The 21,595-nt window shown below is 36.1% G+C and overlaps 1 protein-coding gene across 5 annotated transcripts in view; it reads right to left on the bottom strand.

Moving 5' to 3' along the window:
* CABCOCO1 (ciliary associated calcium binding coiled-coil 1) overlaps nucleotides 1-21,595 on the bottom strand; it is a 119,459-nt gene that overhangs the window by 7,057 nt on the left and 90,807 nt on the right. The gene's annotated exons all lie outside the window — the stretch shown is intronic.

The following is a 21,595-nucleotide window of genomic DNA, read 5'->3' as shown; positions in this document are numbered from 1 at the left end:
CAAATGTGCAAATTTCAGGGAGGGTGATGGGTGGCCAACAGCAAAAATGAAAAACAGGAGTCAAAGAAGTCAACTTAGGCAGTGTCCATTCCACCCTGACTCGGAGGTTAGAAAGAGATGAGGTACTGATGGGATCAAACATCTGAATCATTTAATTAGTTCCTTTTGTTCTGATTCCATGTTTGACAAGCAACGTTTTGATCACAATTTGACTTCCCATCTCAATTGATCTGTAAAGACATGCTCAGTTGAGTGCTTTGATTTTCATGCCTATTACATTCTTCACTGTAAATCAGTACATTGATGTTCTAGTTTGTATAGTAAGCTCTCACGAGCTAATTTTTGAAGCCCTGAGGTGAAGTCACCCACTGTCTGCTGACAAACTCAGACCCTGAGCATACAAGTTTAAAGACAAAACTCTAGAAATGCAGAATATCACCAAATATTCACCATCCTATGGGACCTGGAAAATCTGAAGTCATCATACATTAATTTCTGACTTCTCCACAATAGTTCATGTTAACTTACCTGTTAAATATGTAATAATGTAATAATGTATAACTTACATGTTATAATATTTCATCATTTGAATATTAATACTATTATTTATTACGATAGGTTTGGGAAGGTCTCGGAAGCTAAGCTATTATCTAGCCATCCCCATATGTTTGCATTGAATTCATATTATTAATTTTAATTCAATTTTATAGGAAGTTGCTAGTTTGTATAGATATATAGAAGGACAGAAGTGTTAAAACTTTATAGTCAAGGCAATTTAGAAACCAAGCAATTAAATGATTGTCTTATGGTCAACTCATTACTAGTGACAGGATGGGGATTTAGACCCACTGTGCCAACTTCTTGGCCCATGTGGTTTTCAGTATGCACGTCATCATGCCACCATACTTGGAAATTATTGATATTATCAATTGCTTAATCTCTTCTGTTAGGTGACATCTTATATTGTTGTTCACCAGATTTTCATCTCAAATTGACTAAAGGTTAATCAATATAGAATACAAAAAAAATATCAGAGCAATTCTTTTCTCTCATCATGTTTATACGTGATTTTTTCCCCCCAAATGGGATGTACAAGCATTTTCATCTTCCCACAAAATTATTTGTACCTTTTTTCATCATGCTTGTTTTTCATCCTCCCAAACCTTACATTGCTCTTTATTTGCCCAAACTAGGAAAATGAAACAGCTAAATATATTTTAGTGTCCTTTGCAACATTACAGGTAAAATAAATAAGTTGCACATGGGAATCCAGAGACAAGGGCAGATGATGAGGTATTTATTTAGTAGTATAGACTCTAACAGAAGGTGAGGAATAGGAATTTGGGGGAAGTGGAGTTGAGTTAGACATTGGAAAGAGAAGAGAAAGGAACTGATGGGGTTTCCTGAGTTTACTGTAAGCACTGAGAAAGAAAGCATGAGGTAATCTGCAAAGTAAAACATTTCTTTTCATGAAACAGAATTTTATTTTGTTGCTTTTGCTAAATATGTCTTACAGCTCTGCTTTTCTACACACAGGTAGGGCTTTCTGCTAATTTTCTCTCACCCCTTGGTGGAAGTTCTCAGTAGGTCACCCCTGCATCCTGGTGGTAGCAAATTCTTCCCCCTGCCCCCCTGTGCCCTTCCTTCCATCGGATCATACACATAACTGCAAGCAGATATGGGTGCTCAGTTTTTTCACTCCATCCCTCACATCCCCTTGGTCTGCATTTCTTTATATGGCTCATCCAAAATACCTGCCAACTGCCAGTCTTCCTGGTCTCTGGCACTGGTTGTGTGTGTGTGTGTGTGTGTGTGTGTGTGTGTGCGCGCGCGCGCACTGGGCACACACTTGGGAACTTGGGTCACTCCCAGCTCTACATTATTATTTTTTTGGTGGAGTGAAGCTCCTGTTTATCTCAAGAACCTCTTTTGCTTGATTTTTATGAATATAGCTCATACGGGAATTCATTTGATTTAATTCCTGCACAAAAACTGGGGGTGAGAATTTCTCTTCTTCAGAGTGTCTTGCATACTATCAACGAATCAAATCACAGCTACATTTTTCTCTTTCACAAAGAGTTACATTTGGCTGTGTTAGTAAAAACACTGTAAAGGAAAGAAAAGTCCGGTTTCAGATGGGAGTAAATATAAAGTCATTTCATTAATAATAAGAAACGTACTGTCAAATATATAGTTTGAAATAAACATAATACCAGAAGCATCATAGTGATTTTTCCCCCCACTAAGTAGTCTTTTTCAAAAACGAGTTTAAGGAAAATTAGAATCAATAATTGTGGTGAGAGCACAGAGCCAGCAAATATGTTTAAATGAAACCGTCTGATGCAATACTTTCTTAAAAAAATACAATTAGGCCTTTGTATTTTTTTTTAACAAAACCTCATGTTTTACAACATCACTGGTTCTGTAATAAAATCTATTTAAAACAGAAAGACATGGTCAGCTTTATTAAGTTAGATTTTCTGAAAGAACGTTATAATTTCCTCAAGTCTATGAATAGTTGAAGCAAATTAAATAAAGCTAGTTTTATAACTATTTTTATACATTCCTGTAGCATTGTAATTGTCTCATATTTTTTTTCCTCAAAAGTCTAATACGTTACCTCTTAAACCTCAAAAAATAAAAACAGAAGAAAGATCAAGTGTGTTTATTAAAAAAACACTCCTCTTTGGTACCCTGTGTTAGCAACACCCTTTCTTCTTCTATAAGAGAATAGCACCCATAATCTTCAGATCAAGAAACAAAGGAAAAGACTTTAAGTGACTTGCCTGGGGCCTAATGCTGAGATTAAAAATCAGGAGTTTCTGATTATACACATACATCCATTTGGCCAAATGATTGGTTTTGCTTGACTTTCAAATACCCCCTAAATATTACTTTGAATGTAAAGCAATAAATGTGTTTCTCTTGCCATTTTTGAATGCTTGCACACAAATGGATATAATAAAAACAATCATGTTGTTCCATGTGAATGCCATTTATATTTTTTCTGATAATGAGCAGACCATTTGAACCAAGGTGAGTACATTAAAAGCTCTAATAAAGAAGAGAATAGATTTCTAAACAGAATAATGGACTGTTAAGTGAACATACAATAAATAACATCTACAGATGTGGTCGCTAGAAAATTAGTTTTGCATAACTTACCACTATACATTTCCCCCAGATGTTATCTGTTACATGAAAATTAACTTAAGTTAGTTATATTGTTCATTATGTGCATACTGCATTAGCATTATTTAAGATGGTTTACAATCTGAGCTTTAGTGGAATTGTACTATGGTATTTAAAGAATATCAAGTAAATGGTTTTTTGGCATAATTTAATACTCGTAAGTACAAAATTTCATCGCTGAACATTATGTAGGTTTTAAAAAATCCAAGATCTTTACTTTACAAGCCAAATGAAATCACTAGAATACTTTTAAGACTTTACATATTCAGTATGAAATGGACATCCATCATGGGAATAAATGGTAGGAATTTTGAACCCCCTTGGAACTAAGTACAGGAACAGTTTAGGTTTACAAAATGCTGACAGGAATTAGAATCTGCTTCAGATCTTTACTATGTCTGAGAAAAAGTATAAAAATTTTATCTGAAAACTGCATTACTTCCTGCTTTCTTTTTCTACTTTGTGTGTTAACATCATTGATAGTATCAACTCTGGTTAATTGTTTTTGCTATTTATTTGTTTTTGTTATTGTTTTGTTTTTTATTGTTTTTATTGTTACTTATTTTACTGTTATTGTTTTCCATTGGCAAAAAAGGGTAGATGATTTGTGGGTAGTGTTTGTACTGATGAAATCTATGATCAAGGTGGCAATTATTAAATTATTAAATACAATTATTAAATTATTCAAGATATTAAAAAATGTCATTGAAATGAAAACTTTCCACTGTTTTGAATGGCAGGAAGCAAGATAAATCTGTTAAGCCTTTTCTGAGCGATAGAAATACATACAAAAAACTGGTATGCTTTAAAAAGACATTTGTTTCAAATTGTCAGATGATGACTTCATATGTAAATCAAAACTTACTACAAAATGTCAAAGTTTCAAAAAGCAAACTTTATTGCACACATTTCCCAATACTAACTAAGGAGAAAAGGCACAAAAATTCCTGTAATGTTTTAACTATTTTCTCCCCTTGAAAAAAGGCATTACTCATTTGCAAGTCTAATGAAGTGGTACATGTGTGGTTCTGGAAATTTTTAACAAAAATCGTAACCCATTGCCCACAATATACTACACAAAAAGTAACAACATATGAATGCCACCTGTAAAATGCAATAAACTCTGGTAATGTCATACTGAGGCCATAAATTTGAAATCAAAAGAGAGGAAATTCACAAGCTAAGATTATCAGAGAAACTTCAATTAATCCATTTCTAAAGTGTTTTCTTTTGTGTTCAGGCCATTACAAACTTCTTAATATACCCTGTAAATGTAGAATATCAATTCTGCTACAAGAGCCCTCCTCCCCTTTGCATTTTTGACTTGGAAATAAATTTGCAAATGCAGCACATTAATTTTCTTTCCTGTGCTTAATATGCAGTATTTACATTTTGAAAAGGTTCAAAATGTTGCCAGGCTTCTGCAGGGTATGAATAGACATCTAATAGCAACTTCTATTTTTATCCACAACATACTGGCAGTTTGAACATCTATAACTTAATAGAGCTTTGAGACCACCAGATCCACACGCTAATCACCTGAACGGTGATGGGTGACACAGGACAAGTTAGGACAGGAAATGAAGACTACCCATTCCAGCTGAAGCTGCAAGGAGGAATTTAAGTTGGCAGGCTGCAGTAAACCAAATTGCAGTCTGGCTAGGACACTTGAGTTAACACCTTGTGCCCATTTTTATTTATATCCCCTGATTTGATCTTGTTTAACTTGGGCTTGAAATTTTTTTTTAAAGTTAAATAACTAAAGGAACTGATTCCAGAATATTTTAGACATCTTTAGCATTTCCAAGCCATAGTTCTGCTTAAGGCCAACATTACAATTTGAAAAGAAATCTGAGTACTCCTATCTTAATGACCTCCGACAGCAAAATCCTCTCTAATGAATTTGGAAAAAAAGTACCTTCTCATAATGTAAATGCAATTTAAAAGAAAAAGATGTTTTGATCTGGCTGTAGCATAAACATTTCCTGAGGGATAGAACAATTCTTCAGATACCCAGATATTTTCTAAAGATGGCAATAATCTGGAAGATAGACCACTGAATTACAGGCTTTAGACTTGGCTCTATTCCTAATTGTGTGATGCTAAGAAAATCCCTAGGCCTCAGTTTGTTTATCTGTAAAAGTAGGATAATGATAATTGCTACCTGGCTACTTCGTTGAATTGTTTCAAACACAAATTAGGTAATGTGGATGAAAATTCTGGGAGTTCTTCAAAGGGAAAGTATTATTAAACCCAAAGGTGTATTATTATTATTTATAATTACTGTTATTATTGAAAGGATCATTTTTCTAAAGCCAGAACTGAAAGAGTAGAGTAACCATATTAAGAATACTGGTCCATGCTATGTCTATATGTAATTGTTCACATTGCCCAAAGAGTCCAGCTAACTCAGAAGAATTTGTTAATAAGTACATGCCATCACCCTGTTTCTAAATAGTCACAGCCTTTAAATTACCAAACACATATCCAATGTCATCTTATTTGAAGAATTCCTTGGACCCAAATAACTTCTCTCTGGAGACCTAGATAGCATGACATACTTCTTTGTTGTGTGGCACGCTCAGGACTACAGCAAGACACCTATTTAGAAAGGGAGAATGTTTACATCTAACTTTCAAAAGTAGAAAATCTGCTTCTCCCCCGACCCGCCCACCACCCCCCCCTCAACCCCCGACCCCATTTATCATTCTTTTCACCTTTTGTTTCTCAGCAACCGATGTGGTCTGTGGTTGTCCAGACTGAGTTCATTTCAGAAAGATTTCCTTTAACAGATTTCATCAAAAGTAAAGAGTTAGGGCACACAGGACACATTTTTAGCATGTCCTTCTTGTGAAAATTGAAACACTGGAGCTCTTGAACCTGCTAAATTCAACACTGTACTTCTGATTCTTAGATTGACCTTATCTTGTGACTTCCTAAGGGTCAGAGAGCGAAAGTCTGGCTGGTTCTATTAGATATAGTTGGAAAATAACTAATGCTTTTCAAAAGTATTTTTTAAAAGCCACTCAGAGTATATTTGCTTAGCTTATACGTTAAAACGCATATCCTTGAATTCAGTATAAAGTATTTCAAAAAGTTCTGATCATGGATAAATTTGTTTTGGTTTTATCTTGGTGTTCCATGTAAAGTTTGATGGTTTTTATTATTTAAAATTGAGGAAATACTCTAAATTATCTCCTATTCTAAGAATTTGAAATTAAGTATCAGTATCTGTAAATTAGCATAATAAAGATGATTATGCAATTATCTTTGTGGAAAGCTTGTTTTGAATTTTCAAATATAAATTTTAAAAATTGATTTTATATATGTTGCATTTTAATTACATCGTATGATAACTTCTGTGAAGACAAAACTATTGTATGGTCTTAACACTATACTGAAATTAATTTCATTTAGAAATATAAAGCTTTTTTAGGCTAAATGAGAATATCTGTAAAGTACTCTGAAATCTTTACAGAAGTCAACATAATATTATTATTTCTGACCTCTTGGACAGAAGATGTCTATTTTAAGTAATCTGACATTAAAAATGTGCTGACAAATATAGATTAAAAAACAACACAGGAAGTTGTAAATCAGTTGGTAACCCTTAGCATCAAGGAAATAAGAGACCATGAAAATGTAGTCATTTACTTTAGTCAACCTCAACCTTAATTTTTAACTAAAGAAAATTCACAGAAGGCATGATGTTTACATTTTGGATATTTTATTCATAGTTTGTGTGTTTCCTTTTTCTCCAGTGGGCTCATAAATTATTACAAGGAAACATGTTGTCACAGTTATAAATATTTCCCCCTCAGCTTAGCTCCCTTCACCCACCCCACCCCCCTTTTTTAAATCTCCATTAACTGATTCTTTAACTGCTATAGTCATTCCTCTGTGATCAGCGGGTCAGGCTTTTCTTGCTTAGGAGGGAAGTGCTGCTGATTACTCTTGTGGGCCTGGCATTTAGAAACAAAGCTCTCTCAGGGAGCACCCCGGCCCTTCCTTCCATGCAGGGCAGTCCATTGTTATATACATGGGGGTGTCATTATTTCAGTAACTGAACAAGAGTCTTGTCTTTCCTTCCCAGGAAGAGCTCTAGGCCCTCTAAGTTTCCGAGGCTTTTCACGGAATCTAAATTCTTGGAAATTAACTACAAGACTGATTTTGTGGACAATGGCACATACAGCAATCGATTTTTTTCAAAAAGGCCCTTTCACCTATACTCTGTTAAAAACAAACTGAAATAATAGCAACTCTGAAAATCTTAGGTGGTGTTTGTATTCCAGATTTGAGTGTTTTAGCAATCTGGATTTTTTTCCCTTTACATGCACAGTCAGAGTCTTGGACTGGATCTGTCCCTCAGTAGAGAGTATCTCGGGAACATGTTTTCTTTATTTGTAAAATTAGGGGGTTAGACTAGGTCATCTCTAGTTCAGTCACAGATGCTGTATCCTATGTTACTAAACTTCAAGTGGCCTTTTCTCTATTTACACAAGACTCAAAGTTGCCAGCCTGTGCAGATCCTCAGATTCAGTATTTTTCTGTCACAAAGTTGGAGACTATTTGGATTACAGTCTTCGTACTTAATGGAATCTTATACAGGTTGCAGCTTGTCCATTTATTTCTACTTAATTATCTCCTGCAAACCTGTTTCTCCTTCATTTTCTTTATCTCTCAATGACGTCACCATTTTCTTGGTCTCAGGACTCAAAATTTTGAGATTGTCTTCAGTTGTTCCCTCTCCTTTAGCCCTACCATTCAATCAGGTGTTGGGGGCACCTTCGGATATCTGTCACACCTTCTTCCTTCTTCTTCTTAGCATTCCTACCATGTAGCCTCCAGATCCAAGATCTTGCCTTTAGAGATCCTGAGCTCCAGCCATACTGGATTACTCCCTACTTTCCCACTAAGCATGCTGCTACAACATAGTGGGTGCTCAATAAATATTCGCTGTATGAAAAGAGTGAGCCAGCTAGCCAGACATCAAGGGTGGGGGTCCTTTCCCAGAAGCGAGTCTTGCTTGTGCTGCCCTCTTTGCTGGGAGGGCATTTCTTCCTCATCCAAGCTAGTCAATATTCCATTTGCCCTTCCAGGTTAGCTCATTCACCTCAGTGGAGTTTTTCTTGATCCCCTTGTGCTTCAGAGTTTTTTGTTTGTTCCCCTTGTACAGTACTTGTTACCTTGTACTTTGAGTTATAGCCATGCATGAGATATCTCCCACCACTTTGTGGAAACAACTTGAGGGTATAGACCATGCCATTCATCTTGAGACAGTAGCTCAGGTCTTTGTACAAAGATGACATTCGTTAGGTGTTAGGTACTACATTAGGGTAACATTTCATTTAAGAGTTTTCAGGGCTGGGGTGCCTGAGTGGCTCAGTTGAGCATCGGACTTCAGCTCAGGTTATGATCTCATGGTTCGTGAGTTCCAGCCCCTCATCAGGGTCTGTGCTGACAACTCAGAACCTGAAGCCTGCTTCAGATTCTGTGTCTCCTTTTCTCTCTGCCTCTCCCCCACTTGCATCTTTCTCTGCCTCTCAAAAATAAAGACATGTAATAAAAAAATAAAAAAAAGTTTTCAGGGTTGCGAATTTGTTTGATGTGCTATGATTCAGTTTAAAAGTTTGTCATGAAAAATTATGCCACTTGGAGAAGGAAATCTAATGGTTTGTTGTTGTATCTGTGCAATACCTGTATTTCTCAGTTATGAACGGAGTCCTGGGTACTTGTTTGATTATCATAATGCCAAACGACAAAACAAGCTCTCACTGACTGGATTGCATTGCTTAAACTAACTAATGGTTGTTTTACACAGCATAGTTTAAAATTCTAAATCATTCATCAGAGATACCACTTCCCCCACATAGCTCCTGATGGATGTACCATCAGAAAATCCTTAAGTTTTCTGAGTTGCCCAACTCCAGGCTCCCATGATTCACATTGCTTTTCATAGGCCACCCGCCGGCATCCCCAATCCCCCAAGTACTGTGAATTGAACCCAGTGGAGTTGTGGCAGCACTGGTCACCAAGCAGTAAAATGAACATTGATGATGAAGAAAAGAAGCTCTTGTTTATTGGGAATCTACTCTGAGTTTGGAATGGGACTAGTTAGAAAGCACACTATAAATATTAGGTGCTTCAATTCATACTACATTGTGAGGAGAGGTTTTATTGAACTCATATTTTGGATGAAGAACGTAAAGCTCACAGGGTTAAGTAACTCAGTCAAGGTCACACAACTAGAGAATGACAAATTCGTCAGAACTTGAACCCACATCTCTTTGGCTCCAAAGCCCATGCACCCAACCCTTGGTGGCAAGTGGAATCCCGTGTGTGTGTGTGTGTGTGTGTGTGTGTGTGTATTGTCCCAAAAATGATTCTCTCTGGTTTACAGGTGAAAAAATGGGTTCAGACAAGTAAAATGATATATACACACTAGGGATCTGAAAGTATAAGTTCTCAGGGAATTTCAGAAAGAGTTTGTTCTCTGGTTCCTCACAGTCCTACTGTGCACAGTTCCAAAATACTCAACAAAAGATATGGAGGATTTATTTTTTTTTAAGATGGCAAGATATAAAAGGCATTTGGCTTATAAAGAAATTTGAGAACATGCTTAATTCATTTCTGTAAGCAGGAAAGTATACGAGCATCGGTTTGCTTTTGGTGACGAAAACTGCATGTTCCTGCTCAAATAGCATTTTGTCTCATTTGTTGTAATTGTAATTACTGTTTTCTTTGGAATCACAGTTTTTTTCTAGGAACAGGCATATGCAGAAAAGCAACCAATAACATAGACAGTTAAAAACACATTGAGAAATGAGTATGGTTATGTGAACAAATCTCTTGTGATTATTCTTCCACTGTGTGCTGTAATGTGCTTTAAATCCATTTCCATATTTTTAATTAACACTTAGTTCCAAAAAACTTTCTGGAGGCCATTTACATCACAAATGGAGGAAAAAACAAATTTGCTTTATCAGAAAATTGACTATAGACTATTTTGGTGGCTTTTATTATTTTTACATTTTAATGATTAAAATTAAATATAGTCCGATTACTCACAACAGAAGGCAGTGAAATAATTTTCATGGCTGATATAATTTTAAAGTCAAACCTGGGTGAATGAGATATTAGTTCTCTTGTGGATGAGTTTCATTGTCCATCCTGTGGCTCTAATTCCTGATCAGTCCCATCCATTTCATAAAAGGAATTAGACAACTGTACCAAGTTACTCTTCTAGCAGAGCCCAAGTGGTGCATTGGCTTTATCTCAACAGCTGTCCTATAGGGACTATAGTGTTTGTGCTGTCTTATAGATTTTAGACACCTGTTTTCAGTTTGAATCATTATTTTTTAAATGTCTATTTATTTATTTTGAGAAGGAGAGAGAGAGAAAGGGGCAGAGAGAGAGAGGGAGAGAGAGAAGCCCAAGCAGGCCACCTTGTCAGCACAGAGCCCAATGTGGGACCCAGACCCATGAACCATGAGATCATGACCTGGCCAAGAGTCAGATGTCTCACTGACTAAGCCACCCAGGAACTCCAAATTCATTTCTTTTGAGTGAAAAACAGACTGAACAAACATTATTTTAAAATTCTTTGCCCCCAAAATACGATCTGCTATTTTGAAACACAGTCATTGTCACAAGTAAAAGGCATAAGTGCAGCTCTCAGAGGATGGTTATTCATACCTGGTCCTACAACAAAGGCCACTGTCCTTGTCTAGAGAATGGGGATAACAGTCGTTCCCCACTGCAAGGGTTTTGTAAAGATTAAATCAACATGTGTAAAGCACTTACACAGTGCCAGGCATGTGGAAACAGCTTAAAAACGTGAAGCTTGATTTTTTAAAATATATATTTTCATGTCACATATTTATGTCTACAACAACAATAAATAAAGGGTAGGGTAGGGACTTGGTCTGTTTTGTTCCCCACTTCATTACCTGGCAGGTGGCTAGTAAATATTGAGAAAGTAATAAATATTTACTGAATAATTAAATGTAGGAAATCTTTGTGGTCAATAGACCATTCTATTACCATTTTCCCCCCTGCTATTAACATAGTGCCAAATTTTAAGATTTTTTTCTGTTTCTCTTCCCTGCTACCAGCCCATGCCCCAAACCTCGATCCTCTACTGTGACCTATAACTAAGACTTCCCCTCATCTGCACGTCCAGCCTGGTTCCTTGACTTGACATTTTCCTCCCCATTAATGGTTAGATTCTTCCAAAAGGTGCTCGTGTTAAATGGAGTCCTGCCAAATGAATACATTGTAGTGGTAAGACTGGAATATAAGCATGAGTGTAGCCGGTTCCCTGATGAAGAAATTATTCAGGACAGGAAAGCCCTTGAAGGATCGTTCTGGTTTTCACACTTGTATGAACACAGCCCTGGCATGAGGGGTTGCTAATGAAGCCAGAGAATGTGGCCCAGCATGTTAATTTACTTGATTCAGGGAACTTCCTGGTATTTATAAATGAACTTCATACATTAGGCAACTGATATTTAGATAAGAAAATCAGAAAACAGCACATGCTGTAATATAGTGCTTTAACAGATTGTAATATCGATTGATTCCAGCAAAGCTACCATCATTTAAGTAATCAAAAACAAGCAAGGACAATGAGCTACTGTTTTGAAATCCTGCTAGAAATAAGAAACCAGGACTGAAACCATTCAAATATTACAGGTAAATTGCAAAACTAAGCCATAATACCAATTGGGTTAATCTAATTATACAGTCTGCAACTAAGCCTTAACAGATTTTGGATTGGAGTATCATTGGAAGTTTCAGCCATCTGATTATCATCATTGCCCTAAGATGAAGCTTTTACCTTTGAAGGATCTGGTGTTCAAGGCATGTTTTGAAGAACAGATAGAGTATCAAAATGTTATGAAAAGGCACATTCTATTTCCTCAGCTTCTAGTTGTATTTGAAACATTTTATTTCTGTTCATCTCAGCAATGATTGCAAATACTAAGAAACAACTGGGAAGATGATATTTTACAGTAATTCGTTATTCTAAAGGATACCATTTTCCTTACAGTTTATTTGTTGTAATCACTTTGTTTACTTGCTTATTGGAAAGTAATTTTATTTTTGGTTGTAGACACAGAAGCACAGCATTATAACTGATTTATTCTTTTATTAGATTGATTTTTCTGCTAGTATATCATAAGGCATTTTATTATTTTAGCAAGAATTTTTTAAAGCGTTTGCTGCTACATCTCTGAACTTCACCATCTCACTAGCATCTGTCAGATTTAATCACCTACAGAACTACCTTATAAAGATTACCTTATCAGAAAAAGTGTCAACTTGTGAGCTTAGGTGTGAGAATTGCAAAATAAAGCTGAGCTACACTAACAACTGCTGTGCTAATTTATTGTAAATTATGTTTTTTTGTTTGCAGAGATAAGACACAGAAGTGCTTCTATTTAAATTCATTTCCTATTATTTTAACATAAATACCAAATAGCTCGACAAAAAATGTGAGAACATAGAGTATTCCTTAAATAGGTTCTAGTGATAGTGAAATTTATTTTTTAAGCTATTGGTACCAGTCTTGTCACATTGTTCTAGGTGCAGAATCAGACAGCACAATTAAGGCAAAACACGGATGTTTAGAATATTATATGGAAGTTGCTGATTGTCACGTGAAGAGTGATGATTTATATGATATGAACTGGAAATAATTGCATAGCAAGCTGGTCTACAACAAAGCCTTAATTCACTGGGCTGACACTATAAACTCATATAATGTGTCGACCTGGCACCAGCCATGATAGATTATGGCTGTTCAGAACACATAAGCACATCCCTTTCATGAGCATTCTGGGAACCGTAGTTCAGATGACCCCAGTAAAAACAACTACAATGGTTTTAGCCAAGCTCGTTCTCTAAGAAATGTAAAAATCATGATGAGTCATTATGTTATTAAAATTCAGAACTAGGTGGCAATGAATCACATGAAGTTATCACCTTCAAGTCATCAAAGGGAGTATAAATTGGGTCCTATAAAGTACCATGAGTCTCACTGCATTTTTAACTAGATGAACCTCTTATATAAACAAGGTTTTATTATTATATTTATTGTTATTATTATTAAAACTAGAGTGAAATTTAGTGCACATAAAAGTGAAGGGCTATTGTTGCTAGCTTGAGCCAGAAAGAGGATAGGCCTGTATTTGTAGACTGGTTACGTAGCACTGTCATTACATTTTGACCTATTCTTGTCCTTATGAGTCATTGCCAAACATGGGAATTTGTTTAATTCTTAAAAATGCATTAGTGGATGAGGCATGTGGTAAGAGGTCCTCAAATCAATTTTGTTTTTTAAGTTAAAATAAAATTTTAACATAGTTCTCTCAAGAGAACTTGAGAACCAGCTATAGGTCACCTCAAATGTTTCATTATCCTCTGTCCCCTCTTTTAATACACTGGATCTAGACATACCATTTAAGAGAAAAGTTAAAACACCATTTTGCTGGCTTTGCTATGACCTTCTGCTAGTAAGCTGTATGCTGTATCAGATCACATATTTAAAAGAGTTTTGCCTCGGGGCGCCTGGGTAGCTCAGTCCATTAAGTGTCCGACCTCAACTCAGGTCACGATCTCCGGTCGGTGAGTTCCAGCCCCGCGTCAGGCTCTGGGCTGATGGCTCAGAGCCTGGAGCCTGCTTCAGATTCTGTGTCTCCCTCTCTCTCTGCCCCTCCCCATTCATGCTCTGTCTCCCTCTGTCTCAAAAATAAATAAACGTTAAAAAAAATTTAAAAAAAAAAAGAGTTTTGCCTCTTGAGTAAGATTTTGATTTCAGTTCAATTCAGTTGATCTGGGTGCATTCTATCCAGGTAGGACTTCTGCACTCACAGGGTTACAAATTATAACTGGAGGTGAAGTTAGAAGGCAGGGGATACAAAATCAATTATAACAATATGTGAACATGGCTACAACTGGGCTAGAATAGGGGACTACAAGATTAGTCATACTTTATTTAGCGAATGACTGAATGATGTACTAGGTAGGAGATCAGTCAGACAAAGACACTAGCAAGGAAGGGAAGGGCATGGTGGAGTATGCGGGTGGATACCACTGTCAGCTATCTACTCTTCATATAATGATCCAAACCCAGAGGAATAAGTGGCATTAAACCACTTGAATATAAAAATATCTTAAAACAAATTTGATTCTTGAAGAAGTTGAGCATAATTATTAATTTGAGCATATTATTTGATTATAAGGAAGCGTATAATTGATTATAAGGAATTGAGTGTATTATTTGATTATAAAGAAGAACAGAAGAAATACCATTGTTTGTTAATGGTTACTTTTTTTTTTTTTTTTTTTTAAATTTTTTTTTTTTTTTTTTTCAACGTTTATTTATTTTTGGGACAGAGAGAGACAGAGCATGAATGGGGGAGGGGCAGAGAGAGAGGGAGACACAGAATCGGAAATAGGCTCCAGGCTCTGAGCCATCAGCCCAGAGCCTGACGCGGGGCTCGAACTCGTGGACCGCGAGATCGTGACCTGGCTGAAGTCGGACGCTTAACCGACTGCGCCACCCAGGCGCCCCCAGGTTACTTTTACTTAAAATGTTTATAGCTGGAGGGATACAAATAGGACTCTGGTCATAGATTATGGAAAACACATCGATAGCTAAATATATTTTAAAAATCCAAATATTAATATCTACTGACATTCATGTAGTCTTTTTTTCCCAAGCCCTTGACAAACATTACTGAAGATACATACAGGAATAGCACTGAAATGTTGCTACTCTTTCAAAGGACAAGATGTAGATTCAAGAGAAAAGTAGCAAATGGTTGATCTACTTAAATATAGGTCTGCAGAATATAGGTGTGCATTTGGAAATGAAAACTCACACCACAGTACTTCCCTCCCCAAGCATTTGTCATATTCTATTTCAACTTAATTGAATTAGTGGTTTTATTTAACTCCATTCTCTTACTAAGACACAGATGGTGTTTGTATTTTTTTCTTAGATGGAGATTGAGCTAGTTTAGGATTGTTGCATGACAGTGAGTACCTACCAGGGCTGATGGCATCTCGTCTCTGAGGACCTCAGCTCTGGCTCTGTAGCGCCTCCTAGCATGCGGAGGGCTGATATGCCAGTGCAACACAGGAGTACCTCCTAATGAAGGGCTAGTTTCATTTGGTTAAGAACCAAGACTATCCTTAGTTATCTGCAAGAATCCGCCTGGCTCAAACAGGTTTCATTTATGAAATATTAGATGAAATGAATTGTTGCTGGGCCGCTTCGTGACACTGATTAAAAATATGCCATGTTTTTCATACTTACTTAAACAAAGTGTAAATTACATGGCAATAATCATTTTTAAAGACAAGAGAACATAAAACGTTTAATGTATACTCTTAGGGCTCTTACTGTAAAATATTAATTATTTTATTGCATCCTCAAAGTATGACTGGCAGTGACAGAAATATAATTTGTTTCTTTATATTTCCTGTAAAGATGTTAATATAAATCCAATATGTCTTCAAAAGTTCAGCTCAACTCCCAGCTCCTCCTTAAAGCTTTCATAATTTTTTTCAGAAAACAAGGCACTCTGTTTCTAAAACTCTTACATATACAGTCATTTTTAGCATAGCTTCACTGAGCATGCACTAAAAGCCAAGCACTGTCTAGGCCCTGGGCATTCAGACACGACCAACGCATGTTCCTTGACTTTCACAGAGGTCACAATCTAGAGTATGGGTTGGGGGTTGGTGGGGATGACATACAAAGTAATTTGTAGAATGAAATAATTATTAGAAGTATATGTAGGGTATCTTAGAAGGGTAGAGGGAAGACAGCCACTTCATTGAAGTGGAAAGGAAGAGGGGAAGAGTTAGGGGAAATGTGAAGGGGAGATAGTGCCTGAATTAAATCTTGAAGAATAAATAGGGTTAGCAAGCAGATGGGGTCAGATAGAGAAAATCTCACACAGAAAGACAGACACAATGGAATTTACAAAAACACACTATGTAAGAAGAGCATTCTAGGGTAAGAGATGACACAGTGTTGGTGATGAGCTGGGGTCACACAGGTCTGGGTTTAGTCCCAGCTCTGGTGTTTATTATTAACTACATGACCTTTGGGCAAATCATTTAATTTCTTATATGTCTAGGTTTTTCACCTGTCATATGGGGCAAGTAACCTACTGACTGACATTTAATCAGTAGAACCCATTTTCTTAGGGAGTTGGGGGGAAGATATATCAAAAATTCAAAGCTCAGAGCAATGGTAATAAACATTATCATGTAAAAGTCTAACAACAAAATGAAATTCTGTTTGTTGAATACTAATGTTTTCAATATTTGGATATTTTAAATTTAAAATGTGATTTATAGGGGGATGGGGGGTGCGGGGGAGGCTCAGTCAATTAAGCCTCTGACTTCGGCTCAGATCATGATCTTGATCTCACACCTTGTGAGTTGGCGCCCCACGTGGGACTTTGTGCTGACAGCTCAGAGCCTGGAGCCTGCTTCAGATGCTGTGTCTCCCTGTCTCTCTGCCTCTCCCCTGCTCATGCTCTGTGTCTCTCTCTCTCAAAAATAAATAAACATTAAAATTTTTTAAATGTGATTTATAGTCATTTAGAGTATGTCATGTCCAAGAAGTAAGTGTATGTTTGTCTTTTGCTATAGCTACATTGAAACGATGGGAAAAAATAAAAAAAGAAATCAAAGGCTTTATTTTCCATATGTCCAAATAATATCTAGCAATTTTTAAAACAAGTTTTTTAGCAAAAGTTAGAACAATGCAGTTCCCTCATCCTTTGCTGAAAGGAAGCCTGCTTGATTAATGTAATTAAAGGCTTGCTTGTAACTCAAGACTCAATTAAAAAAATAAATTTGGCCTTATTACTTTACTTCCAACTGGTGGTTTTCCTAGTGTGATTTTTGAGCTAAAATCTGCGCCTGCTTTGTTCATGACACATGAATTGTTTTAGCACATCCTTTCCCCTGCTGTGCATATGATTAAGAAAGCAGAGGTTAAATAGTGCAGTAAAGAATTGGGTAAATTTATTCTATTTTTGTTCATAGTGCCTTTTAGTCCCCCCTCCCCCTTTTTGGGACTGAAAGAGTGCAGAAGCCTATTATCTTTTCCTGAAATAATTTAAGATAGGTTCTTATGCTGAAAGTGTAACTTTTCTCTCTCAACATTTTCTAGTGACTTCTAGTGATTTTGTGATGTCTGTGCTACAGACATTATTTGTATTATCAAGAAAACCAAATGCAAGCACATCCTACCATTTATTGAGTGCTCATGTGTGCTAGGCACTGTGATAAGCATTTTACATACACTGTTTTACTTGTGATAATTCTATGAGGTAAGGAGAGTCATTCTCATTTCTAGATGAGAAACAAGAGGCTCTTAGCAGATGTGGTATTTTTCCAAGATGCCACAATTAGCAAGAGACTGCTAAGGTGCTAACTCTGGTCTACTTCATTCTAAACCTGGGTTCTTATCCATTTGCATTTTTTTTTCTTTTTGTAGGATGAGTTTGATTCAAGTGATTTAAATTGAGTTCTGGTAGAGCATCTTGTATGTTTGGTGTGTTACATGTTAAATTCAATTGAATAGAAATTTTACGCTCATGGAGGACAAAGAGAAGTGAGTTCTTACCCTCCTCGAGTTTACAGTCTAGTGTGGATGTGACTATAATATGAAGCATAATATGATAAGCAGCAAGGAAGGTGGAGTGGCATTGTGGGGGAAATCATGACAAACTCACCATGTCCTAAGGAACTTTGTTCCTGCCCTTAAACCTGCTCCTTCCCCAATCTTTCAGGTAATGGTGTTAATACCCACCTGGCTGTTCAAGTCAGAATCCTGGGGCCATCCTTGATTCCTTCCTCTCCCTCACCCTTTGTGTCCAACACTTTCAGCAAGTCCTGTCATATCTGCTCAGAAATCTATCTGATATCTACTTCTGTGTATCTTCCCTGCCACCACCCTTTCTAAGCACCCTGGACCATAGCCATCACCTTCTAGCTGTGGAAAGTAAGGCTCGCTGCTCCCGTACACAGTAAGGACCATGGACAAGGAGCAGCCAGAGTAGGTTTTGGGGAGCCTGGAACTAAGTTATGATACAAAATTACATACAAAAGTGAATGTATAGAGTGATAAAAGTAGTAACGAGAAATCACATATATCAGAGAGCTGACAAATTCTACAAATACCACAAAACAAAAAAACAAGTTAAAGATCATTAACTGCTTGACCTTACACCTGTAATACATTTTACTCTACTCTAATCAGCTCTTCACATGACAATGATTTTGTAATATTATTTTCCATAGAAAGAAAGGAAAGATTAGTCTTTCCTCTAGCTTGTTAATGGAATTTCAGCCTCACAATTCATTATTGGTTGTATCATGTACATGTCAGGATTGATGTCAAATTTCAGAAAACCTGTATCAAGTTTCCTTTCCTAAATGAATTGCAAAGTTTAAAATTCTCTTTAGGTTCTCTTCTTCAGTGAATAATATAAAATAATCTTTACTACTCGAATGGATGGCACTCATTAACCAATTTGTGTCAATGTCTTCATTGTAGAGCCATATTATAGGTTTGATGTTATCTTCATTGATGTTAGTATTTTTTATAAAAATGCAAGAAATTTAAATCTTTTTACAATGTGTTCATATGATTCACTCCTCTTCACTAATTGGACTATCAAGCAATCCAGAAGGCTATTCATTGTTTCAATTTAAAATGCACTTCTTCCCCTAATTTGATTACTACTTTGGTTATGATCTGAGATTTAGGGGCTTACAGTTACTCATGGATGTCAGAGTAATTTCTATTGATTTAATTGCTCTTCTGTATTGCCCTGGTTTCATATTCTACCAAACTTTGAATTTTTCTCAGTTCTTTAATAAATCAATTTAAAGATGACAAAAGAAGGTACTCTGAATATAAGTCCAAATCACAAGCTGTAATTCTCACTTGTTGAACTAAAACATTCCAAAAGTCTGCCCAAATTGCAGTTAAAATGGTATATTCAAAATTTATTGAATAAAATGTTTGCATTTCATTTGCACTTGGATTTTTCTTCCAAGTCTTCAAAAATATATTTTAGAATTCTTAAAATGTCATTTAACTCTTATTGCAAGACTTGAATAGCTTTATACACTGCTGATAATTATTAGAATTTTCCATTGACTCGCTTGTAGCTCAATACATTTCAAACCTGGTTTCTCTTCCACTACTTACATGTGTTTGGAGCCTGGTCCTAAAGGACACACTCACATTACAATATGACCTTGAACCTTGGACCTTTGTGTCAATATGTCACAGTGGGTGGTAGAAGCCATACCTGCCCAAAGATGGCTAGATATAGATCATTATATGAGAGTTCCCTCTCCCGACTCAATGACCTCTCTAATATATCTAGCTATATACCTCCAACTGTCTGTAGGAAGTTTACACTTTGTCATTCCATTATCACATTACATTTAATGTATTTAACACTACAATTATCATCACAATCCTTACTATCGTTATGAAAATGTCTTTTCTAATTATGTCGATGGCACAATTACTTTCAGATTTTCTTCCTCAAATCGGTACAAGTTTTGATTCACCTTAACTTCTTAGTCTTTCATATCTAAACAGACATCAACTTCTGTGCTACTTGTCTTTATAATATTTCTTACATATGCTCATCCCTTTCCATTTCCATTGCTATATCCTAGGCCTATTTTTTTTTATCATTTCTCAATTTTATAATGTCCTCATTTATCTTTTTGTCTCTAATCCCTTTTCATTTCAAATGTTGTGTGTAACATTGCCAAGTTACTTTGATCAAAATACTGCTTTTATCATGCCAATCTCATGCTTCAAAACTGTAATCTAGAATTGCTTTTTTTTTTAACATTTAAGTATGGGCTCTTATCAAAGATGGAATAAAAAATTAAGTTCAAATTTCTGAGGAATTCAAATTAATATTATTAATTTGGATGACTTGAGTGAAAAGCCAGTCTCATTTTGACAGCAGTCACATTATAGAATATTTTCTAAGTAGAACTTTACTTTTAAGTGATAGCATGCTCAGCCTTTCAGCCAGGAGGAGTTAGCCCTTGTGCCTAAGACATCCACTATTTATCACAAATTAACTTCTCTCCTATGCATATAGAATCTTACTATGTATCATTCTTGAAGAAAATCAAGAAAATAGTCACCTAAACAACTTTCTGTAGGACTTAGTTCTCTTGTAGAACCTCTGTTAAAGTAACTGAAATAAACTGCTAATAAAATATTATAAGTAGAGATTCTGCGTCTACCTTAAACGACTTAAAAAAACCCACTTCATTTATAATAACAATGGCCATTTGTATATAAACAGTGAATACTGCCAAATTCAAATCCTGTCCTACTTAAGAAAGCAATAGGCTGTTTATAGACGGTCTCCATGTAATATTGTCTAAATTATGTGTCTCTATTCTTTAGAGACTAAAATTTTACTATTGGCACAGACTAGGTTGACATTCTGAACTTCTAAGTTATTTACGTTTGAATTAGTGAAATTTTTACTGCTTATAATTTGCAAAAACACTCTAACTGCTACAATGTATATTGTCCAACATAATTGTTAACATATAATGTATACTACCATGTTTATGTTAGAATTATATAAACATACAAATATTTTGAGAGGATTCTCAAATATTTGAAAGGATAAAATATGATACAATATTTTGACTCTGGGGCTATCATTAAAAATGTTTCCGGGGCACCTGGGTGGCTCCTGTTGGTTAAGCGTCTGACTCTTGTTTTCGGCTCAGGTCATGATCTCATGGTTGTGAGACTGAGCCTCACACTGGGCTCCACGCTGGGTGTGGAGCCTGCTTAAGAGTCTCTCTCCCTCTCCCTCTGCCCCTCCCGGATACACACTCTCTCTCTCTCAAAAAAAAAAAAAAGTTTTAAATTTAGTTTTTAAATTAAATTAAAAGTGGCTAACATTTGTTTGTTAATAATAAAAGGTAGTAATGTTGGTGTATTTGGATGGCAGTTAGCTGTTAAAGCGGCAGTAAATCCAAAAATTCAGCTTTAACAAGATACCTTGCCTTCACATAAAAATCCAGAGGTAAGCAACAAAAGGCTATTATTTTGGGGTCTAGTTCCTTCTATCTTGCTGCTCCTCCATGTTGGCCTCCATTCCCAAGATTACCTCATGGTCCAAAATAAGTGCTCCATCAGAGGCCATCCCTTTTATATTCTAGCCAGAAAAATATGAGAAAGGCAGAAAGATCTTGTCCTTCCCCTTTAGGGCACTTCCGTTAAGTTCCAAATTTTACTTCTGCTAACACCCTATCAGCCAGAATTGTTATGGCTAAGTTTACTTATTTATTTACTGAAAAAAAGTCT

Source organism: Prionailurus viverrinus, chromosome D2 (genome assembly GCF_022837055.1).
Source record: "Prionailurus viverrinus isolate Anna chromosome D2, UM_Priviv_1.0, whole genome shotgun sequence".
Lineage (NCBI taxonomy): Eukaryota > Metazoa > Chordata > Mammalia > Carnivora > Felidae > Prionailurus > Prionailurus viverrinus.
The sequence above is the reverse complement of the archived record's forward strand: the minus strand, read 5'-3'. Positions and strand labels throughout refer to the sequence as shown.